Raw genomic sequence first — 21,225 nt, forward strand, 5'->3', positions numbered from 1 at the left:
AACGAGATTGGGTCATTTGTTGAGACGTGGATGGATCTAGAGACTGTCATACAGTAAAGTAAGTCAGAAAGAGAAAAACAAATATCGTATGTTAACGCGTATATGTGGAACCTAGAAAAATGGTACAGATGAACTGGTTTGCAAGGCAGAAATTGAGACACAGATGTAGAGAACAGACATATGGACACCAAGGGGGAAAAGCGGCGGGGGGTTGCAGGTGGTGGTGTTATGAATTGGGAGATTGGGATTGACATGTATACACTGATGTGTATAAAATTGATGACTAATAAGAACCTGCTGTATAAAAAAATAAATAAAATGAAATTCAAAAATTAAAAAAAAACTCTTTGTGATGAAAACACTAAGGATCTACTCTTTCAACAACTTTCCTATATATCATACAGCAGTGTTAACTATAGTTATCATGTTGCATTGAATATCACATCTCTAGTACTTATTTACTTATAACTGGAAGTTTGTACCTTTTGATTACCTTTTTCCAGTTCCTCTGGCTCCTACCCCCACCTCTGGTAACCACAAATTTGAATTCTTTTTCTATGAATTTGGTGTTTGTGTGTTGCATGTGTGTGTGTTTTAATTCCATATATATGTTACAAGGGAGATCATACAGTATTTTTGTCTTTCTATGTCTGACTTATTTCACTGAGCATAATGCCCTCAAGGGCCATCTATGTTGTCACAAATGGTAGCACTTCCTCATTTTTATGGCTAAATAATATTCCATTATATATCTATATATCTATATGTATCACATTTTCTTTATCCATTCATCCATCAGTGGACATTTCATTTGTTTTCAACTATTGTAAATAATGCTGCTATGAACAAGGGGGGTACAAATATGTTTTGAGTTAGTGTTTCTGTTTCCTATGGATATATTTCCAGAAGTGGAATTTCTGAATCATATGGTAGTTCTATTATTAATTTTGTGAGGAAATTTCATTGTTTTCTATACTGGCTATACCAGTTTACAATCTTACCAACTGCACAAGGGTTCTTTTTCGCCATATCCACACCAGCATTTGTTACCTCTTATCTTTTCCATGACGGCCATGGAGGCAGTTTTAGTATCAGTAGACAAGTGTCTCTTCCATTCAGTTATGATATCACATTCACTGCACCAACCAAGAGAAGGAGGTTGAGATTGATGATCATTCCCAGCATGGATCTTACTTTATCTCCCTCTGATATAAAGAAGGACTTTGCTGATAAAGAGAACAAACTAGTGGTTACAAGTGGGGTGGTGGTGGGGGGAGGACTTTGCAGGGAACCAGTTTGGAATTCTGAAATCCACTTTACTCTGACCCAGGAAAAACCAATTCTCCAAAATATGTTACAAATAGTTACCAAGCTGCCAGCGCATTTGCTGAGCTAGAGGTTTCCAGCTCCGCAACTTTATTTCCCAAATGCTCAAGAGGCATCCCTAGCACCACGGCACTCCTGTATGTGGCACAGCAGGCTAGTGCACGGTATAGGCAGCATATGGATCCTCCCGTTTTCCTCGCAGTTGAAGGGGTTTCAGGCAAAGTCAGAAGGAAAAGCATTTCTTATGCCAAATGGCCTTCCCTTTATTTTCCTTGGTAGCGATAAGAAATTCTAGGCAGATGTGTAGGGGAAAAGGCCATGCAAGCCCACACTTGCAACAGAAATGAAATTTCTCTGCTTTTCAGTGAATTGTACTCATTATAGAATAGACTCTGTTTGTGACCCTGATGGATTTTGAACTCTTATACAAAAGCAACAACAACAGTAAGCCCAAAGAATCTTCCTCAATTCATTGTAAAACCAGGCATAGGAATAAGCTTTACCAGTGAGAAATACAGTTACGTGTCTATGCTAAGGTGTTTCCACACAGCTTTGAAGCCTTTCACCATAAATCACATTCACAAGTTCCATCTCTGTCTGCAGCATGCATATGAAGTTGCTACACTACCGTTGGACTTGGAATAAATATCTGTTCTTGTGGAGGTTATCATAGTACACAGAGGTTATTCTGCCACCAACAGGAAAGCAAGCATGCTAAAAGCACATGAGCTGTCAAATTGGTGAACTTGCCATGACCTGGAACATCAGAAATGCACTGACTGCAGTAAGAGAAAGAGCGTTTCAAATTGTGTTTCTTTTCTATTACAGGCAACATTGCATAGCATTGGAAGAGTGGGACTACAGGAAACGATTTTGGAAATGAGACCAAATAATCTCTAATGTCTCTTTCAGCCTTAAAATTCTCTAGGCCAAGAAGAGCTATAAACGCAAAGGCTGTCTGTTGCTAGGGGTGTGATGTAGCCAGGTGGAGGGCAATAGAGAGAGGTGCTACTTGAGGAAAATTGGAGAGTGTGTTCCCCACCAAAAGTATTCCTATCAAAACATAATGAAACATACATGTCGTGAACTAGTACGTATTACATTAGTTATCCTAATTGGTTCCCATCATATTCTGAAATAAAATTCCATTTTATCAATCAAAAAAACCCCATTAATGAAACAAAACAAAGCTCTCTGCTACCCCCCTCCAAAAACATAAGAAATCTCCAGGCAAAATGCAACCCTTAGACTAGCAATTTTCAATTCCCCTCTAAAATCTTACTCTATTTTTCTTTCAAAATTCTGATGAGACTTCAAAATGAAAAGCTCACTGCTTTATCAATGAGGACTATCTGCTTTTCTCATTTTTTTTCTTAGAAAGATAGCCATATATATATAAACTATGTATACCATATATTATTTTATAAAATATATATGTTATATGTTACAATGTATATTATATGTATACCAGGCTTACATTATATATTATAGTTACATAAATATTAAAATTTGCAAAACTCTTTCAAAGGTGCATTTGGAAATTTCTCATACTTATTTCTATGTAGTTATAGATTTTTCAGCTCTGTCAAGGCACTTGTTTTCAATGACTTTATTTTACTGGACTTTCTTTTATATATCATCATCATGGATCAGATGGATATGATGATTGTTCACCAAGAAACTCAGAAGAACAATTCGGGAGTGAGAGCTGAGGGAGGAAAGCAGAGTGCTAGGGATCACTAGAAGACAGTGGAAAGGGCAGTCTGTGGCAGCCACTGAGAGATTCCACTCTCTGGGAGGGAAGAGGATACAGATTTCAAGGAATTCAGTTTACTTCACCTGCCCTTTGGCCTTCTCTTTCCCTTTCCCCATGAGCTAGTTACTTCTTACCTGCAGCAAGAAGAGGAAGTCTCTGCAGGGAGTTCTCCAGGGTCTCACCATGGATCTTCCATTTCTTGTAATGCTTTTAAATTAAGGCAAGAATTTATTCTGCATGGTGCCTGAACTCCTCTCTTTACTCAAAGAGATGGTCTATTAAGAACAGTTTGGGCACAGTGGGAGGAAGTTGGACTGCGGCTCCCTAGGTTCACCATTAATGAATAAATTGAACGCTTCCGTTTGGGGTGAGTAAGACAGGGAGTATGTGGCATCTTTTGTTAGAAATACATTTAAATGAAAGATCTTTCAAATGACTGGATTTTGCTTCCTTGTGTGCACACTGAGTGCCAGGTGTTCCATAGACTCCTACATCCCTCCAGAGTAACATGCAATTGTGTGTGACTCCTGTACCTCTCTGCAGTCTCTTTCTGATGTATGCAGCCAAAGGGGGAGTTGGAGAAGCTGGTGACCAGCAAGGGAGACATAGTCACACTATCCAGACAAACAAGAAAGAGTGAGGGCCAAGGTCAATGACAGAGCACTTGCATTGCACTAGAAGTCACTTGTTAGGCCATGGAGTAACCTCTGCCTACAAGTTTCTTTTAAGGACTGAACAGAAGCATTGTGAATTTACACAGTATTTTATACATGCTTTATCTTGCTGTCAGACAGCATTTTTTTTCAACATAAAAATTCAATCCTAAGTAGCTTCAAAACTCCAACCTCACAGCTCAAGTCCAGGTTTCATTATTTTTTTAAGAAGCAGTTTTATATATCACCAGTGTTAACGAAAATATTATGTTCAATTCTTAAGTCGAATTGCGGATTTGAAATATGAAGTTCTCAGACCCATATGCTCGTGTTCAAAACTGATGTCTTGGTAGCTGTGACTATTCAGGGCACGGAAATGTACGGAAGTAAATGTGTATTTGAATGTGCAGGTTATATTTTATCATTAGGGCTGATTATTTATAGAAGCAGAGAAAGCAGAGAGCTGTCAAAATGGTTTTAAATAAAACAAACAAGCCACTGCAAAAAGGTATGGTTTGCAGCAGGAATACTTGCCATAATCAGGATCCTTTATCTTTCTTAGGAAGAGCCAGGCGTGGTTGCCCCTGCAAGCAAAGCACTTTGGAGCAGCTGGAAAAATGCTGGAGAAGAGATGCGGATGGGCCTTTCCTCTCTGGAGAGTAAGATGGATCCCTTGGAGGTAGACTCAGCTGGTTCTGAAGCCTCCAATGACTAGCAGGCTCAGTTCTCCCAGTTAACTGCACAGTATTTTTCAGAAATCATATTTTCAGTAGCCTTGAATAATATTAACTCTCTAAAGTGCTGGAAAATAAAAGAGTCTGCTCCTAGAAAAGAGCAGTAAATGGTTTTTATGTCTAGATTAAACATATAACTAAGTTTTTTTTACGTAATGGTGATTTGTGCAGCAGACAGTAGTGCAGTGTTCTGGTTACAAAGAATCTAGGTTCTGCCACTTCTTAGCCATGTGAATTTGTGTGGTGTCTTAGTCACTGAGCCCCAGTTTCTTCGTCTGTAAAATGATGGTAATAAAGGCATCTTCATTTATTGTTCGTGAAATGCTCATTTACAAAGGACCAGGCTTTCCTCCATGTTTAGAGAAAATCTCCCCCATATATTTGTTGTCAGTGATACTATCCTGTTACTTATTATAGATCTTGTAAGGTGTTCTCAATAAAACTGTTCAATCCGCTAGGTAAGACACTGTTGGTGGGTCCAGGTTTAACTGCCGTATGTGTTTAGACACTGTGAACCACTGTGTTTCAGTCTTCACTTTCCCTTTGAGTTTTGCACTTGACAATCTGAAAACATCACAAAGTTTTTGTTGATCCGATTCTCTAATTTCCTGTTGACCGAAACTTCACTGGTTATATGTTCTTCTACAATCTAATCCCATGAGCGCCTGTTCTCTTTATTGCCAAAGATATTTTTTTGCCTGATTGAATATTCTTTGAGCTTATTTTCAACCCATAATGCTGGCTATAATTATATATAAATTATTTTCATATTTGACAGAGACTACTAGCTGCCTAACTAATATTCATTTTCTCTTACTTAGTTAATAATAGAACTGAATTTTGTCATGGATAGCCTACGGGATGTAAGTGAGAGATAGGATGGGACTTCCAGGAGCTCTCCTTAAGAAAGAGATAGCATTTGGTATATGCATTCTTTTCCCTTCCCATCTCCTGCTTCTTGCCAGTAATGTAGATATGATGGCTGGAGCCCTAGAAGCCATAATGAACAATGAGGTGATCTTGAGCCAGTGCAAAAGATGAAGGATCATAATCATAAAAATTCATCCCTTGTGACCTAGGATTTGCCATTATCAGCTTTGAAGTGCCTACCTTCGAACATCTTTTATGTTAGAAAAAAATAATTTTTTAATCTTTTGTAAGCTCCTGTTTTTTAGGTCTCTGATGCTGTTTTTAGATGATACAGCCCACTTTGCTGAGCATGTGTTCTGTGAGCCCAGTCAACCTAGTAGTGGTTATATTGGTCCCATGCAGAAAAGATATTCTAAATATCACTGGATCCTTGTTGAAGATGGAGTTTACTTTTTCAGTGCAAATGCCACACTCCTTTCCCTAGAAACATTTTAATTCAAATGAAAAAATGCTCTGAATTTAGGCTTCATATTTATTGAGACAATTTCTCTAGACAACTGTCAGTTGATCAGGGTCAGAAATGGAAAGACTTTGTGTTATTATTCTACATTTTTATGACCCCAATGACACCACCATGAAACTTTAAAAAGCAGAAACTCAGGGATTGAAATGAAAGTATAATTTTGAACTGAAGATTTATTCAAATAGAATGTAGTATAAATCTCAAAATTGAGATTAACAAAAGATCTCTTACCCTGTTAAGTGGTTGTCTATGTTTTGCCCCCCTCTGCCAGCGTTTTTCAAACTTTTAAACTTATCTTTTCTTTTTTTAAGCTTTTTTATTTTGAAATAAATATAGATTCACTGGAAGTTGCAAAGATAGTACAGAGTAGTCCCATGTACTCTTTACCCAGTTTCCCCCAATGGTTACATCTTAAGTAATTGGCGTTCAAAATCAGAAAATTGACTTTGTTTAATATATGTATTAGTCAGGGTTTTCCAGAAAAATAGAACCACAATAAATCATATTTATTATGAGGCATGGGCTTATGTGCTTATGGAGGCTGATAAGTCCCATGATCTGCCATTGGCAAGCTGGAGACCCAGGAAAACCAGTGATGTAATTTAGTCTGAGTCCGAAGGCCTAAGAACCAGGGAAGCTGATGGTGTAAATCCCAGCCTGAGGGCCAGGAACTATAAGATGTCCCAGCTCAATTAATGAGGTAGGAAAAAGGGGGCAAATTCCACCTTCCTCTGCCTTTTGTTCTATTCAGGCCCTGTTCAGTAGATTGGATGACACTCATTCACACTGGGGAAGGCAGTCTACAATTGAAATGCTGATCTCATTCAAAACACCCTCACAGCCACACCCAGAAATAATGTTTAATCTGGGCACTCTGCGGCCAGCCAAGTTGACACATGAACCATCACAATGTGTAGAGTTCTGTGTCAGTTTATGACATGTAGATTTGTGTAACCGGTACCACACTCAAGATACAAGATTGTCCCATCACCATAAAGATCTCCCTCATGCTGCTCCTTTATAGTGATACTTATCCCTCCTCCATATCATTTCTAACTCCTCAAAAGCAGTAATCTGCTTCTCAGCTCTATAATTTTGTCACTTTGAGAATATTGTATAAATGGAATCGCAAAGTATATGACCTTTCAAGATTGGCTCTTTTTTTCCCACACAGCATTATACCCTTTAGATTCATCCAGGCTACTGTGTGTATCAATAGTTTGTTCCTTCTTATGGCTGAGTAGTATTCCACGGTATGGATGTGCCACAGTTCATTTAACCATTCACACTTGAAGCGTATCTGTATTGCTTCTAGTTTTTGGCTAGCTATTACAAATAAAGATGCTATGAACGATGGTATACAGGTTTTTGTCCAGACATAAGTTTTCATTTCTCTGGGATAAATGTCCAGTAGTGCAATTGCTGGGATGGTAGTTGCATGTCTACTTTTTAAAGAAATTGCTGAACTATTTTCCAGAATGGATGTACCACTTTACATTCCCACCAGTGGTTTCTTGACCAACTGTTATTTTTTTTCTTGAGTCCTAAGTTTCCTAGTCAGTCTGCTTTCTTTTTCTCCACCTTTCAGAGTCTTCTTATGTTTATTTTACATGTAATTTCCAAGATTTACTAGTTGTATTTAGGAGGAAGAATAGGGAAAAATACATATCTTCTGTTTTTCCAGAAGAGGAAGTCTTCTCTGTTTTTTTCTATGTTTTTTTTTGATGAACAAAAAAATCTCATACTCTCTTTCAATGTTATATGAAATTTCAAAATAGATTAACTCATGGTTAAAAAATAAACAACAACACTGAGACAAATTTCTATTTTGTTTTCAAACAAATAAACCAAACTTCTTCCTTCACCATTCTTTCATCTGCTATTTATATATGTTCTCCCACTTCACTGAGACTCCTTGCCCCCATACATTTTCAAAGTTCTGACAGTTTTCATTTCTAATCCCTCTACTTTTATTTCCAGCCATATCTCCACTTCCTAGTTAGACTGTTCTTTTGATACTTGTGACCTATTATGAACCAATACATCAAAATCAGTGTCAGATTTTTGGCCTGTTTTTTTAGAACAAAGATGTTCAATTTCAGATAAGTTTGGATAAGCATCAGATAAGCATCCAAACTCTTAATCAATGCTTAGTTGAACCAGCCTTCAACAAGCTTTTGAGGCCTGCCCATCACAAGAGATTTGCTTATCAGTATTTGGCTTGATTTAAACTAACCTGTTCACCTTTTTGCTTTGTGAAAAAATGGATCAGTTTGGAATCATCAGACTTGGAATGGGTGCATGGGCCCATCAAATATACTTTGGGAGTATTTTAACACACAGTATTGTTAGCTGAATGTAATTATAAAGGACTGTTAGATGAGGTTCAATTTTAGCACAGATCTACATGAAGGAAACAAGATTGCTTTTTCCCCCTCTTCTTTAGGAAATGGATAAATTTGTATTTTCCCTGAAATTTATTTGTTTTTCCTGTGGAGGGTTTGAGATTATTATATTAATATTTAACTGCAGTGGAAAAATGAAACCTTTCATAAGTGTTGTTTTCATCATGAGATGTGTAATTATACCCACACACATCATTTATGCATATATTTTTGGTTGTTTTCGTGGTTAGTTGGTTTTAAAGTATAGCAAGGAAACAATACTACATTGGAGACAAACAGATAAAAGAGAATAGAAAGTCAATTTTCTAATGGCTAATTTATTAGATTTTGTTTAATCATTAAATTTATCCTCATTTTATAGACCAAAATATTTACTTAAAGTTTGCTGTATTTTTATGTATTTATTTTTATTGTAAATTTTTTGGTGATCTCCTTGGCATCATTTCTTATGGAGGGGGTGGGTATCAGGACTGTCAATATAAAGTGTCAAGAGGGAGCTTTCTCTTTGTGCTGCCACTTTCAACCATTTACATTTTGGTTTCTTTAGGTTGTGGGTTTTAAAAAAAAATTTTGTTTTATTTAGTTTTTGTCTTGGAAGTTTAGATTTTTATTCTGACCATTTGTTAGTGTTTTCCTTAAAATAATGATAATAACTTAAAACAAACAACCAAAAAGCTAAAAAGTGTCTTTCTTTTTTTCTTTTCCTTTTCTTTTTCTTTTCCATCTCCTGTGGTCCATCAGTAGACAGAACTTCAGTTAGTTTTATGAAATGCAATATTTAGCACCCCCTTATCCCACTTTTTTTTAAGGAAAAAGGTAAACTTTAATGACTTGAAGTTGAGAATGTGGATATAGCTTCATTCAGCCACACTCAGATTATATAGTATTCCTCACCTCCTTTTAGCCTGATTGTATACAGTGCTGGGTGACAAAGGTACACAAACCCAGGCTCCACCATTATCATCATCAGTAGCATAGGTTCAAGCTGCTTTTTATGATGAAGTACAATCTCTCCCCTCTGGAAAAACCAGTCATTCCACTCAGCACCACCTGAAATACCAAAAACCAAATTGTAGCATTCCTTGGGAAGAAATAACTTCCATTTCTTCTCCTTCTCTTTGCCCTTCCCCCTCCTCTTTCCCCCTTCCTCCTCATCCCCCTCCTCCAATTAAGTAAACCCATTATGTTTCTCTTATCCAAAATGGCTCCTGGAGTAGACATTAGAATGGTTTTCTCTGAAGTCAGTGTTTACATAGCTAACCAACAGTCCTGCTGCTAATAGCTGCTCCTCCTGTGGTAGGATTTTCAATGTGGTGTGTTTTCAGCATCTGTGCACACCCCTTACTTCTAGGTTTTTCAAAAGACTGCAGATTTCTAGTGATGGTCTTGGGTTTCATCCCAATGGCTACAGATCGACCTTGATTCTTCAGTTTCCTCAGTTATTTTGCTGTCCATCGAACAGGGTTTTGTTTTGCTAGTTTTGAATCTCTGTTCCTTAGTTAACACTTCAAGAATCATCAGCCAACTGCTACTAATTTCAGTACATTCTTCCCAAATGTCGTAAATAAGTTCCTTATTGGCTCAGCAGCACCAGTACCTAATACTCTTTGGATGATTCTCAAGTCTAGCATTGTGGACAAAGAAAGATAAACTCTACTCTTGGTTGCATCAGCAGTACATCTGAGCATGCATCACCCTTAGATCCTTGTTCCTTTGATCCTTGACAACGACAGAATAGGCTTCCAAGCGGTCTTCCCTTAGCTCATTCAGATAATCCACCGTGTCACACTTTGATTTATTCACCTGAGATTGGTAGGTTTGCAGAAGTGTGCTCAATACTACCTCTAGGTATTTGTTAAACTCTCCACCAATAACAAAGGCAATATCATTAAACACTTACAGAATCTGTGGCTTCACAGACCTACGGACATTCTCATTTCCCAAGTTCTCTGTCAACAAACAGTAAGATACTGGATTTCAAGGTGTGACATAAGTCTTCCACGTATCTTACAGTCTCCAATAAAACCTTGCACTCAGTATAAGTTTTCAATAAAATACCCATACTCAGGAGAACTTAGAGGCCTTTATATACTTTAGGAATTTAGCAACCAACGTTTCCTCTGATGTGCTAACTGCTATCGGATCACCCTCTTGCATCCCCCATATCCAACTGTGCTTTGGAAAATCCTTAACAGGGAGACCGTCATCTCATCTTGATGCTGCAGTTTTCAGAGAACATTTTGAAGAGTTATGTGGAGTAAAGACTGAAAGTCATTGAATTGGATCTTATCAGAAGTGCTTTTTTTTTTTTTTAAAGTATTTGTTTATTTATTTATTTATGGCTGTGTTGGGTCTTCGTTTCTGTGCGAGGGCTTTCTCCGGTTGTGGCAAGCGGGGGCCACTCTTCATCGCGGTGCGCGGGCCTCTCACTGTCGCGGCCTCTCTTCTTGCGGAGCACAGGCTCCAGACGCGCAGGCTCAGTAACTGTGGCTCACGGGCCTAGTTGCTCCGCGGCACGTGGGATCTTCCCAGACCAGGGCTCGAGCCCGTGTCCCCTGCATTGGCAGGCAGACTCTCAACTACTGCGCCACTAGGGAAGCCCCAGAAGTGTTTTTATATGTGACTGTATCTCTATTGATACACTTTTTGCAGTTAGAGTTGTCAGCGTCAATTTTTGAACTGAAGGGTAATAGTACTTGGTACTATTTTTCGCAATTTTCATCAAAGCTTCATATGAAGCACTTCTCAGGTTATTCTGGTGGCCATCAGGACTGTCTGTGATCTCTAGGAGATTCTGAAATATGAGGATAAGCAGTAAGTAGCTGTTTCTTCCTGATCATCACTTACAAACTTTCATAAACAGCTTCAGCTAGATTGGAAAAAACTCAGCACACATTTGATGCCATTCTGGGTTCAGTACTCAGGCTTTCTCTCAGACACTGTAACAAGGGAACCGAGCAAACATCACTTATGGCAGCTTCATGGAGCAACTTGCAAAATTTGCCCCCAGTCTGTATACTAATATACCAAACAATTTACACAGGGGTCTTTGATTAATTATATTAAGCTAGGCATTGCCTGTATAACTAGGATTTTGAGCTTATTGGATTTCTCTTCTTCCAAGATAGAGGCAAAAGTCATCACAAGGTTGTCAGGGTTCCAAGAACTAATCAGGGTTCTTGATCTGTTCTTTACAAGAGGGAAGGACAGGTGGGACAATGTCATCTTCACATCAGGTGGCCAGGAGAATCATCATTTTCATCATCTTTTGTTAGTGTCTGTGTGAGAATTGGAACCTCAATTGTAGTGTTTCCTTGGCATAGATCTTGCTGTGTGCCCTGGGACCTTCTTTGTTCTGCTGTCTCTTTAGCTTCAATGACCAAATCTATAGCTTCAATGACCAAATCTATTTTGTCATCACAGACATTGGACCAGAACTTTATTCCTTACAGGGCCATTTCATCAAAGTCACTGTGTTATTTCAACTGTGATCACAAAAAGAGCAGGGCTCATATGTGTCTCCACATATTGATAATACAGGGGCATTTTCTTCACCAGATTCTGTAATGTAGTCACTAATACCTTATTATCTTGATAACAGGCTGCTTCATAGACTATCTGGAAAAGAAATTGTCTTTCAGATTCTTTGTCAAAGCTTGCTTTGATGAACTCCAATACTCCAGGAGTGCCTTAGTAGCCACTAACTTCACCTTACTATTAGGATCTTCCTTCCTCTTTCCCAGGATTATGGCAGTCAGAATCTCATTGGATGGAACTTGTAGCTACTCTGTTTGAATATCTTGGCAGATGTAACAAATTGCATCCAATGTCTACTCTTTCATGTGCTCTGTGCTGTTGGAGTTTGTGACATTGTCTACCAGCTGAAGAAGGAATCCTGACCACTGGTTTACTGGGTTCTCTATACAAACAATTTCAGCCATCATTGTGAGGAAGAACTAAACTAGTAGGTTTCTGTGCCTAAAGTCTGAAAAATAGTTCTTGGCTTCTCGGTCAAACATTAACATCAATGGGAAGCCATTCTGCTGCTGTTGTGCCTTGATGTTTGGATCCTCAGAAGGCAAAGAGTTCTTGATCAGTAGACCAGCTGCAACCCTGCCAATCTGGCTGTTTCCTGAATTTTCTGGCGCTCTGGACAGTTCCAGAAGGACCTTTGGCAAGTTTCACCACCGCACACTCCAGGAACTTCTACATAGTTTCTAGTTCAAGCAGAGGTAGAGACACAGTTATCTCAATGCTGCAATCAGCTCCAAAGTAAAGGTGATGGCAGTTGCTTCTCTTCAGGCGATGCTTGCTTCTCAGGTGACAGCTCTGACTGGAGATAGGGGTTGGGAGTTGCGTGGCTCTGGAGGGTTTGAAGGGGGTCAGAGTCACCACAAGTTCGTTCATCTGTTCCTTCTTTATAATGCTCCATCATCTTTTCCTTTCCACTCCCTCCCTCCCACTTTCCTTCTTTGCTGTTAGCAATGGCAGCTGCTCCTCTGGTGGAGGTGGTGGAGAAAACTTAGAGGCAGTTCAGAACATGACTAGAGCTTGGTTGGCGAGGAGAGAAAGGAGAAAAGGAGGCAGGGAGTGAACAGAAGCCAAAAGGGAGGGAAAACTTTGCTACACTTTAGATTACAGAAACTGGAAGCTAAATCATAAACACCTAAGGCCATTAAAATGACATACTATTTGTGGGAGAGTGTGCATGTATATCAGTAATCAGTTCATTGTCTTGGCCAAGTGCTCAAATAGGTAATGATATCTTATACCCCCAATGATTTCCTTAAAAGAAGTTACATTATCAAAGAACTTACAACCTGCCATTCACCCGAAGTTTCTTCATCCCAGCCATTGTGAAAGAATTAAACTTTCATTATTGATTAAGTGCTTTGGGATTCAGACTAGTGACAGGAACTTTAAAAAAACTGCTGTTTATATGGTACTAAAGGACCATACATTAGACTTTTCAGCCAAAATTGCACAAATGTACAACCCCACCATCAGCAGTGTCATCTGCAATATATGGAAATAAAAGGGCTGACTGATTCTTTGTCAAACCTTAGACTCATCCAGTATAGCCCTGCAAGACAGGAGTGATAACTATATGCATCAAAATGTCATGTTAACATGCACTTCAAATAGAGTTCAAGGTTGCAAGGGCAGAAGAACTCTAGGAGCAAGAATAAAACAATTTTAGTTTGCTTTCAAACTGTCAAAATTAAGTGGCTAGTCATTCCTGTATATCAGTTTGGTACAGTTATATGGGAATGGAAATAATCCGGTGGGTAGGGATAGATGCAATTATAGCTCAAGGGTTTTATCCTGGAAGGGGCAGATGCCTGATATAGCCAAGAGATAAAAGTCAGGAAACATGTTTCAAAGGTACCTCCTGGAGGAAACCTTTGGAAGATTGGGAAAGACTAGACAGGAAAGGGATTTGGAGCAATAGAGCTAGGAACATGTTCTACCCTAGGCACAGGCAAACACATACACACCTGGATTTATATTTTGTTGAGTTTAGACAAAAATTTCTTAGAAGGCTTGTGCTGAGAAGGAGAGAGGAACAAAGACTTTCTGCAAAAATTGTCCAATTTGTAGTTGCAGCTAATGGTGGCAGAGAAGTTAATTTTACTTATCATCATAGACATGCAAATTATGCTTCCTAGCCTTGGCAAGAAAGTTTGTGGAGGTGATGAGTGCTTTCCACAAGGTAGTCTTTAATTAAATATTAGTGGATTTGATTTGTGCCATCTGCCCCATATTTTCACAGAGGGCACAGATGTCTGCCTCTGGAAAGTCACAATCTAAACATGAAGTATGCAGTCTGGAAGCATTAGTTACTACATTGCTGTGATTCTCAATCCAATACATTCTTTATAGTAAGTATTTCCTAAAACCTACTTTAAAATTCTTCTTTTTTTTTTTGCTGTTTGCTGTATTTTTATTCACCATTATTCATAAACTTGGAAGCATATACTACACATCTTGACACCAAGAAACACATGTGTTTTACTCTGGAGAACAATGTACAGGGAGTCATTTTCCCACAATGCATGGATCCTCTCTTTTGTCTGATAAAATCCGAAGGACACCAGGATGTGTTTGGGTACATCATCATTATGTTGGGCTAAGAATTAAGCAGAACATAATCTGTTATATTTAACAGTGTTTGTGAAGAATTTGAAATTACAAAATTGTTACAGTAGTAGGGGTGATTGGCAAGCTATGAAAATGCTGATGTTTAATCGCCTATTCACGTAAAATTCTTAAATGAAATTTGCACATACTATAACCTACTGATACACACTACTAAAGAAAAAAATAACAATATAATGTCCTAGCAGTAATATGAAGGGTAAATGAAAGGAAAGTAATTTATAATAAAATAATATGTATTTCTATATGCAAATGCACAGGCAAAACCTATCCAGAAGACATACTACAATAGTCAGATGTTGGTGACTGTAGGTAAAATCATTATGATATGACAGCTACCAATGTTGACTTTGTGTCTACTCAATGGTCAAGTACTCAAATATTTGTCAGTGCCATTTTTGACATGATATCCCCAAATGATGATAAATGCTTATTAAGTTTCAAATAAAACAAAGAATAACACTTCCTCAAATTATAGTGTATAAAAAGATTTTTCAACTACATGAATGTGTATTAGGACATTTGAAAGTCATCCAGGAAATATTTATTGAGAACTCACTATGTGCCAGACACTGTCCTAGGTATTGGAATACAATGGTGCAGGCAAACATCTCTGGTCTCATGGAGCTTACAGACTAGTTGGGGGTGGGGTGGGAAGGAGATAGACAATAAACATGGTAAACAAACTAAATAGTATGTTATAAGTTAGTAAGTTCCTTGGGAAAAAAAAATGAAGCAGGGTAACTGCATTGGAATTGCCAGGGAGTGGTAGGTGGTTGGAATTTGAAATAGAAGTGGTTGTGGTAGGCTTCATTGAGAAGGTGATATCTGCACAAAATCTGGAAGAAGCTTAGGGAGTTAACCATGCAGATGTCTGGTGTAAAGCATTCCAGGTAGAGGGAACAGCCAGTGCAAAGGCTCTAATGAGGATACATGCCCGGTATTTTCAAGGCACAGCAATGAGGCCAATGTAGCTAAAGCCAAATGTGTGAAGAGGGAAGTAGCAGGACACGAGGTCCAGAGAATTAATGGGAAGAGGGCATATCATGTGGGGCTTTGTAGGCCACTCTAAGAACTTCAGATTTTGAGTAAGGTGGGAAGCCATTGCAGGGTTTTGGGCAGAAGAATGGTATCTAAGTTAGTTTCTATGTTGTGAATAGTCTGGGGGTGTGTGGGAGGGAAGGGAGGAAAGAGTGGAATCAAGGAGTCCAGATGGATATTGTAGTAATCCAGGAAAAAAATGATTGTGGATAGACCAGGGTTTTAGCTCTACAGATGGTGAGAAGAGGTTGGATTTTGGATAAGTTTAAAAGAGCCAACTGGATTTCTTGATGAACTGGATATGGATTATGAAATAAGTAGAGGGATGAAGAGTAATTTCCAACTTTTTAGCCTGAACTTCTGGATGGTAAAATTTGCCATTTACTGAGGAGAGAAAGACTGCAGCTTTTGTAGGGTGGGAGAAGAGGGATATTGAGTTCAGTTTTGAAGATGTTGAGTTTGAAATGTCTATTAGACATCTATGCTGAGATGTTGATAGGCAATTGGAAATACAGGTATGGTATTCAGAAAAGAGGTCTGAGCTAAAGTTAAAAACTTGAGAGTCTTAGCCATATAGACGGTACTTAAAGCCATGTTACTGGATGAGCTCACCATCAATAGGGATAGAAAGGGGACCAGCACATTTGGTACAATACTTGGCTTCTGCAGAAGGTATCTTCCACTCCATAAACAGGAGTCAAGGGGAAGCCACACAAACCTTCAAAAATAATTATTTTCCTCCTCCAAAAGGAATTAATAGTGGGCTTTGTGCACTAGAACTAAGGTCACACTTTTTCAGGATTTCTATCCCATCCTCAGAGTTCAATAGGGGGCCTGAGTAATAGGAATAACTTTCAGTTTCTCCAGGTGTTCTCAACACCATCAATGGCTGGAGAGTGAAACCTCATACTGGGACTAAGATAATGCTTCCTCTAGACCTTCTACTCTCCATAATCAGAAATCAAGCTGGTTTCTGGAAGTAACACCTGGCTTTCTCAGTAATAATTCCATAGGCATTGTCATTTACTAGTTCTTGTCATTACTAATAACTTCATCTCTTCTGTAATCTCAGTATCATTATAATCACTCATATATTCCCACAACTCTCATGTCAAGGAACAATTTTTTCAGTGCGGGATTATGTCACATATCGCAGGGTGTCTAGCATTCCTGATTTCTGTTCACTAAATGTCAGTAGGGCCCCTCCAAACATTACGACAACAAAAATGTCCCTACATATTTCTAGATGCCCCATGGGAAAGCCACACTCTCTTTGTTGAGAATCACTGTTCTATTTTAGGCAAAATATCATAGTTGCTAATGTGCTGAGTGAAACAGCATTCTTTTACCCAGAGCACCATTAAAATTTCCAGAATTTTCCCTCCTGGCTAGAAAGATCTATAAAGATATCCCCATTTTTACATTTTAATTGTGTCATTTCTCTCAAATAACCTATTGGGTTGGCCAAAAATTCATTCAGCTTTAAGTAAAGATAAAGACATTTTTCATTTTCATGAAGAACTTTATTGAACAAGATATTCACTAACCGAACGAACTTTTTGGCCAACCCAATATAAAATAATTGCTAGTTATTTTCAGACTTAGCTTTTCCAAAGTCGGAATACCATTTCCTGGAGTACCTCTTAGATAATGATGCTGGAATGATGAAGTTGCTAGGTAATATACTTGAGCTCTTTAGAATATAAGACATTACCTAACTCCTATTAATTATTATTCCGAGACAAAACTGGGAAATACACTGGGTGTAAATAAGAAGGAAGATGTGGAGATGGTGATTTTATTAAGTTCTTTAAAAAACCCCAAACATTAGTTTTCCTATCTAAAGAATAGCTTTACTGCAGAAACACTTTCCAGTCTCATTTGGAAGCAAACTATGGTCATCATCCACATTGGTAGTTTAAGAGACTACAGAGGCTCTGAGGCATTTGCCAAAAGTTGCTGAGTGAGTTTTGACCTGATTCAGGCAAGCATTTTGCAAAATGCACAGCTCTTCAACTAATTTTGAGTGCTCACAGAAACAGAATTTACATCATCTTTAAACCCAAAGTGCCATCATCATCAGCATCTTATTATTTCTTGAGTGCCCATTGGGTGCCTAGTACTGGGCTAAATTTTAAAGAAGTATTTTCAGTCTTTATGGATATAATCACACAGCTGAGACATTCACTTATAAATTTAAAAAATCATCCCTCTGTGCTATCATGAAAGGTAGCAGAATTGTGGCTTTATAGTAAGAAGTGTTAAATAGGTATAATTAAAGGACCCCGGACACAGATTTTCTGCTGCTAACTAAGAAACCTCCTTACAGGATATCTGCTTGAATGAACCCCTGGTCCTTGGAGTCAAAGAAAGATCTTTATGATCATTAAATTGGATTGACAGACACTGCCTTGAGACAATGGCAGGGGTTTCTGCTGAGCACCTGCAGATCACAATGTAGTGAGAAGTGAGTATTCTTATACCAGGTTATCATTTCCAAAACTTGACATTGTATTTGCATAATAGACATGTGTAGTTAATTAAAAAAAATTGGAAGATGTAATCCAGTTGTGAAATAATTCCCCCATCCAACTCCAGAACATTATCTATGTTGTCTCTATGACTGCGTACTGCAAGAAAAGATTATTTCTGAGCAGCTTCAGAGTCATATGGTTATATAAGCTGCACCCCAACATGTTGGCTTCAATTGCAGTGCATTTTGAAAGGCCAAATGTAAAGTCTGACTGCTGGCAAGTCTTAATACTTCTGCCAGTAAATGTTGCTGAATCTTTCAAGCAGCAATGTGTTATTTTGATCTCTATCCACTGCCCCTCAATTCTTCTCTGTCCTCTGGCACTAAAAGATAATCATTTCTGGGAGCAATTAATCCATCTAGAGATTTTCTTTAAATTTACTGTATTTGTTATGACAAGATATACAACTCAAAATAATAAGAATAAATGAAAACAGCCTGAATTTACATGTCAGATGAGCTGGAGTATAGATTGAATAGATGTAAAGAACACCATCATTTCTGACCTGAAGTGGACACCCTTTTTCTCAGTTGTTAATCTTCATTATGAGTTTGTCTGGATTCTGGGTAGCACAGCTACCTGAGCTATGTCTTTTGAATATAGAGTTACTTCCTTTCCAAATCATGTCATGCCATCCTTGAACTGTTTTCAGCCATTCCTTTCTTTTATGAAAGAGTTTCATTGTGATGGTTTTTGCCTTCTTTGCCAGGACCTGCAAAAAACATGAGCACATGGTGGAATCTTCTTCAATAACAGCCAAACATGTTGCTAAAAACTGAATGTCTGCATCCACCCCAAATTCATATGTTGAAACCTAATTCCCAATATGATGTTATTAGGAGGTAGGGCCTCTGAGAAGTGATTAGTTCTTAGGGTGGAGCCCTCATGATTGGGATTAGTGCCCTTATGAAAAAGACCTCCAGAGAGCTCCCTTATGCCTTCTACCATGTGAGAGTACAGTGAAAAGATGGCCGTCTATGAACCAGGAGTCTTCACCAAACCCTAATCTGCTGGTGCCTTGATCTTGAAATTCCAGCCTCCAGAACTGTGAGAAATAAACTTCTGTTGTTTATAAGCCACCCAGTCTATGGTATTCTGTTACAGCAGCCTGACTGGACTAAGATACATATGGATTCCAAGTTCCGTCTTCTGTGGTGCAAACAATTCACTTTCTGTGTTAACTAACATGTGTTTTTGTATGGAAACCTTTCCCTTTTTCAAATGCAAAAACTAGCTGAAGAATTTATTTAGTTTACCTCATCCCAGAGGCCACCGTTACTTTATCCATGATGCAGAAAGCTACACAGAGAGTAAGCACTTGGGTGAATGTTGGGAGAGTGCTTGGTAGATGATCCACACTCTAGCAGTCTGAAGTATTGTTTGATTAAGAGTAGCATCTGCTTGGGTCACCTTAGTAATTAGTAGACACACTTGGAAACCCATGATCATTCTGTATCTGAAATAAAAAATTTTTAAAAAGGCTGACTCTTCTGACTCCTCCTGAAGGGGAATTTGCTTCCCCAAACAGGACACTATTAGAATGTGGGATGCAGAGTGAAAGTGGGTTAAGGATGAGGGAGTTAGTAAGAATGAAAACAGCATGACATTCTTGAATGAAATATGTGATAAAGGCAGATATTCCAATTGAGCCGACAGAGTGTCAGATAAATCAAGCAAAATGAAACCTGGCAACATTACAAATATCTTTTCAACATTTCAGTGTGGAAAGAGAGGTCTCTAAGTACATTTATACTATTCCTTCATAGTTATGCATGTGGCGGATTTGCTGATGTTACCTTTATTGTTTTTTTACTTAATCTTTTTTTATTGTGGTAAGAACACTTAGCGTGAGATCTACCTTCTTAACAAAATTTTAAGTGCACAATACAGCACTGTTAGCTATAGGTACAATGTTGTACAACTGAGATCCTCTGATCTCTAGAATTTATTCATCTTGCACAACTGAAACTTTATACCTGTAGATTAGCAACTCCTTATTTTCCCCTCCCCCTCAGTCCCTGGTAACCATTCTTCCTACTCCATGCTTCTATGAGTTCGGCTCTTTTAGATACCTCATATAAGTAGAATCACACAGTATTTGTCCTTCTGTGACTGGTTTATTTTATTTGGCATTAACGTCCTCCAGGTTCATCCATGTTGTCACATGTGGCAGCATTTCCTCCTTTTTTAAGACTGAATTACTTTTCATTGCTTATATATACCACATTTTCTTATCCATTCATCCATCAATGGACATTCATGTTGCTTCCATATCTTGGTTATTGTGAATAATGTTGATGTTATCTTCAAAATATTATTAATAGTTTTGCAGGATAGCAATTGGGAATAGGATCTTATTGTAAAAGCAGACATTTTAACACTTGGTGGCTTCCCACATTAACTGTTACATAGGTTTTCCTACTTGTTATGGTTCCTAAAATATTCAGCATGGAAGAATATGATATATTTAGCCAACTGAGAAGTATAAGGCCTGATCTGTCCAGCCATCCATCCAGCCAGGCCACCATTAAACAAATACGTATTAAGTATCTGCTATATGTTAAACACCATCAAAAGTACAAAGGTGAATCAATCATCGATCCCATACTGAAGAAAATGACAAATAGAGACAGCAAGATATGGAGATTAATAGGAAATAATATGACCACTAGCTAAGTTATACCAATTTGGAACCCACATCTGTCTAGAAAGGAATTGAGAGGGCTTGTAACATGAAAAGTATAATAGGATAGTTAACTAGAAAAAAAATTACAAACCAAGGGAAAAAGGGGATGTATGTATGCTAATCATAAAGATAAATAGAATTGCTGTAGTTGAACTGCCATGGTGGCTATGCATTTCCTGGAAGCCAGAACAAAATAAGTTACAAAGTTGTGAATAGTAGGACCCATATCAAATCCATATTAGCTCCTCAAGAGAGACTGGTGCAATGAAAAATGAATACTGTTAAGGCAAGTGCAGAGTCTCTCTCTTTTTTTTTTTTTTAACAAAAGCTGAAAAAGTAATATACAAGGGTAGCATTGTGAAGTGAATTGTAAGGGAGACCAAGTTACAGTGGTTGAAAGAGAGTTTTCTGTGGTCTCAATAATAGAAGTATCAAACTTAGAACAATGATTACAAGATACTGGTCTCTGGACTGCTGATTATTTGTGTTTCTGTTTTAACTGGTACATGGCAAAAGAAAAAAAATAAGTAAAATATTT

General features: G+C 38.1%; 1 pseudogene; it reads right to left on the reverse strand.

Annotated features, from left to right (window-relative positions):
* Positions 1–9,891: 9,891 nt before the first annotated feature.
* Positions 9,892–13,122, reverse strand: LOC132357124 (importin subunit beta-1-like; annotated as a pseudogene).
* Positions 13,123–21,225: the final 8,103 nt, after the last annotated feature.

Source organism: Balaenoptera ricei, chromosome X (assembly GCF_028023285.1).
Source record: "Balaenoptera ricei isolate mBalRic1 chromosome X, mBalRic1.hap2, whole genome shotgun sequence".
NCBI classification, from domain to species: domain Eukaryota; kingdom Metazoa; phylum Chordata; class Mammalia; order Artiodactyla; family Balaenopteridae; genus Balaenoptera; species Balaenoptera ricei.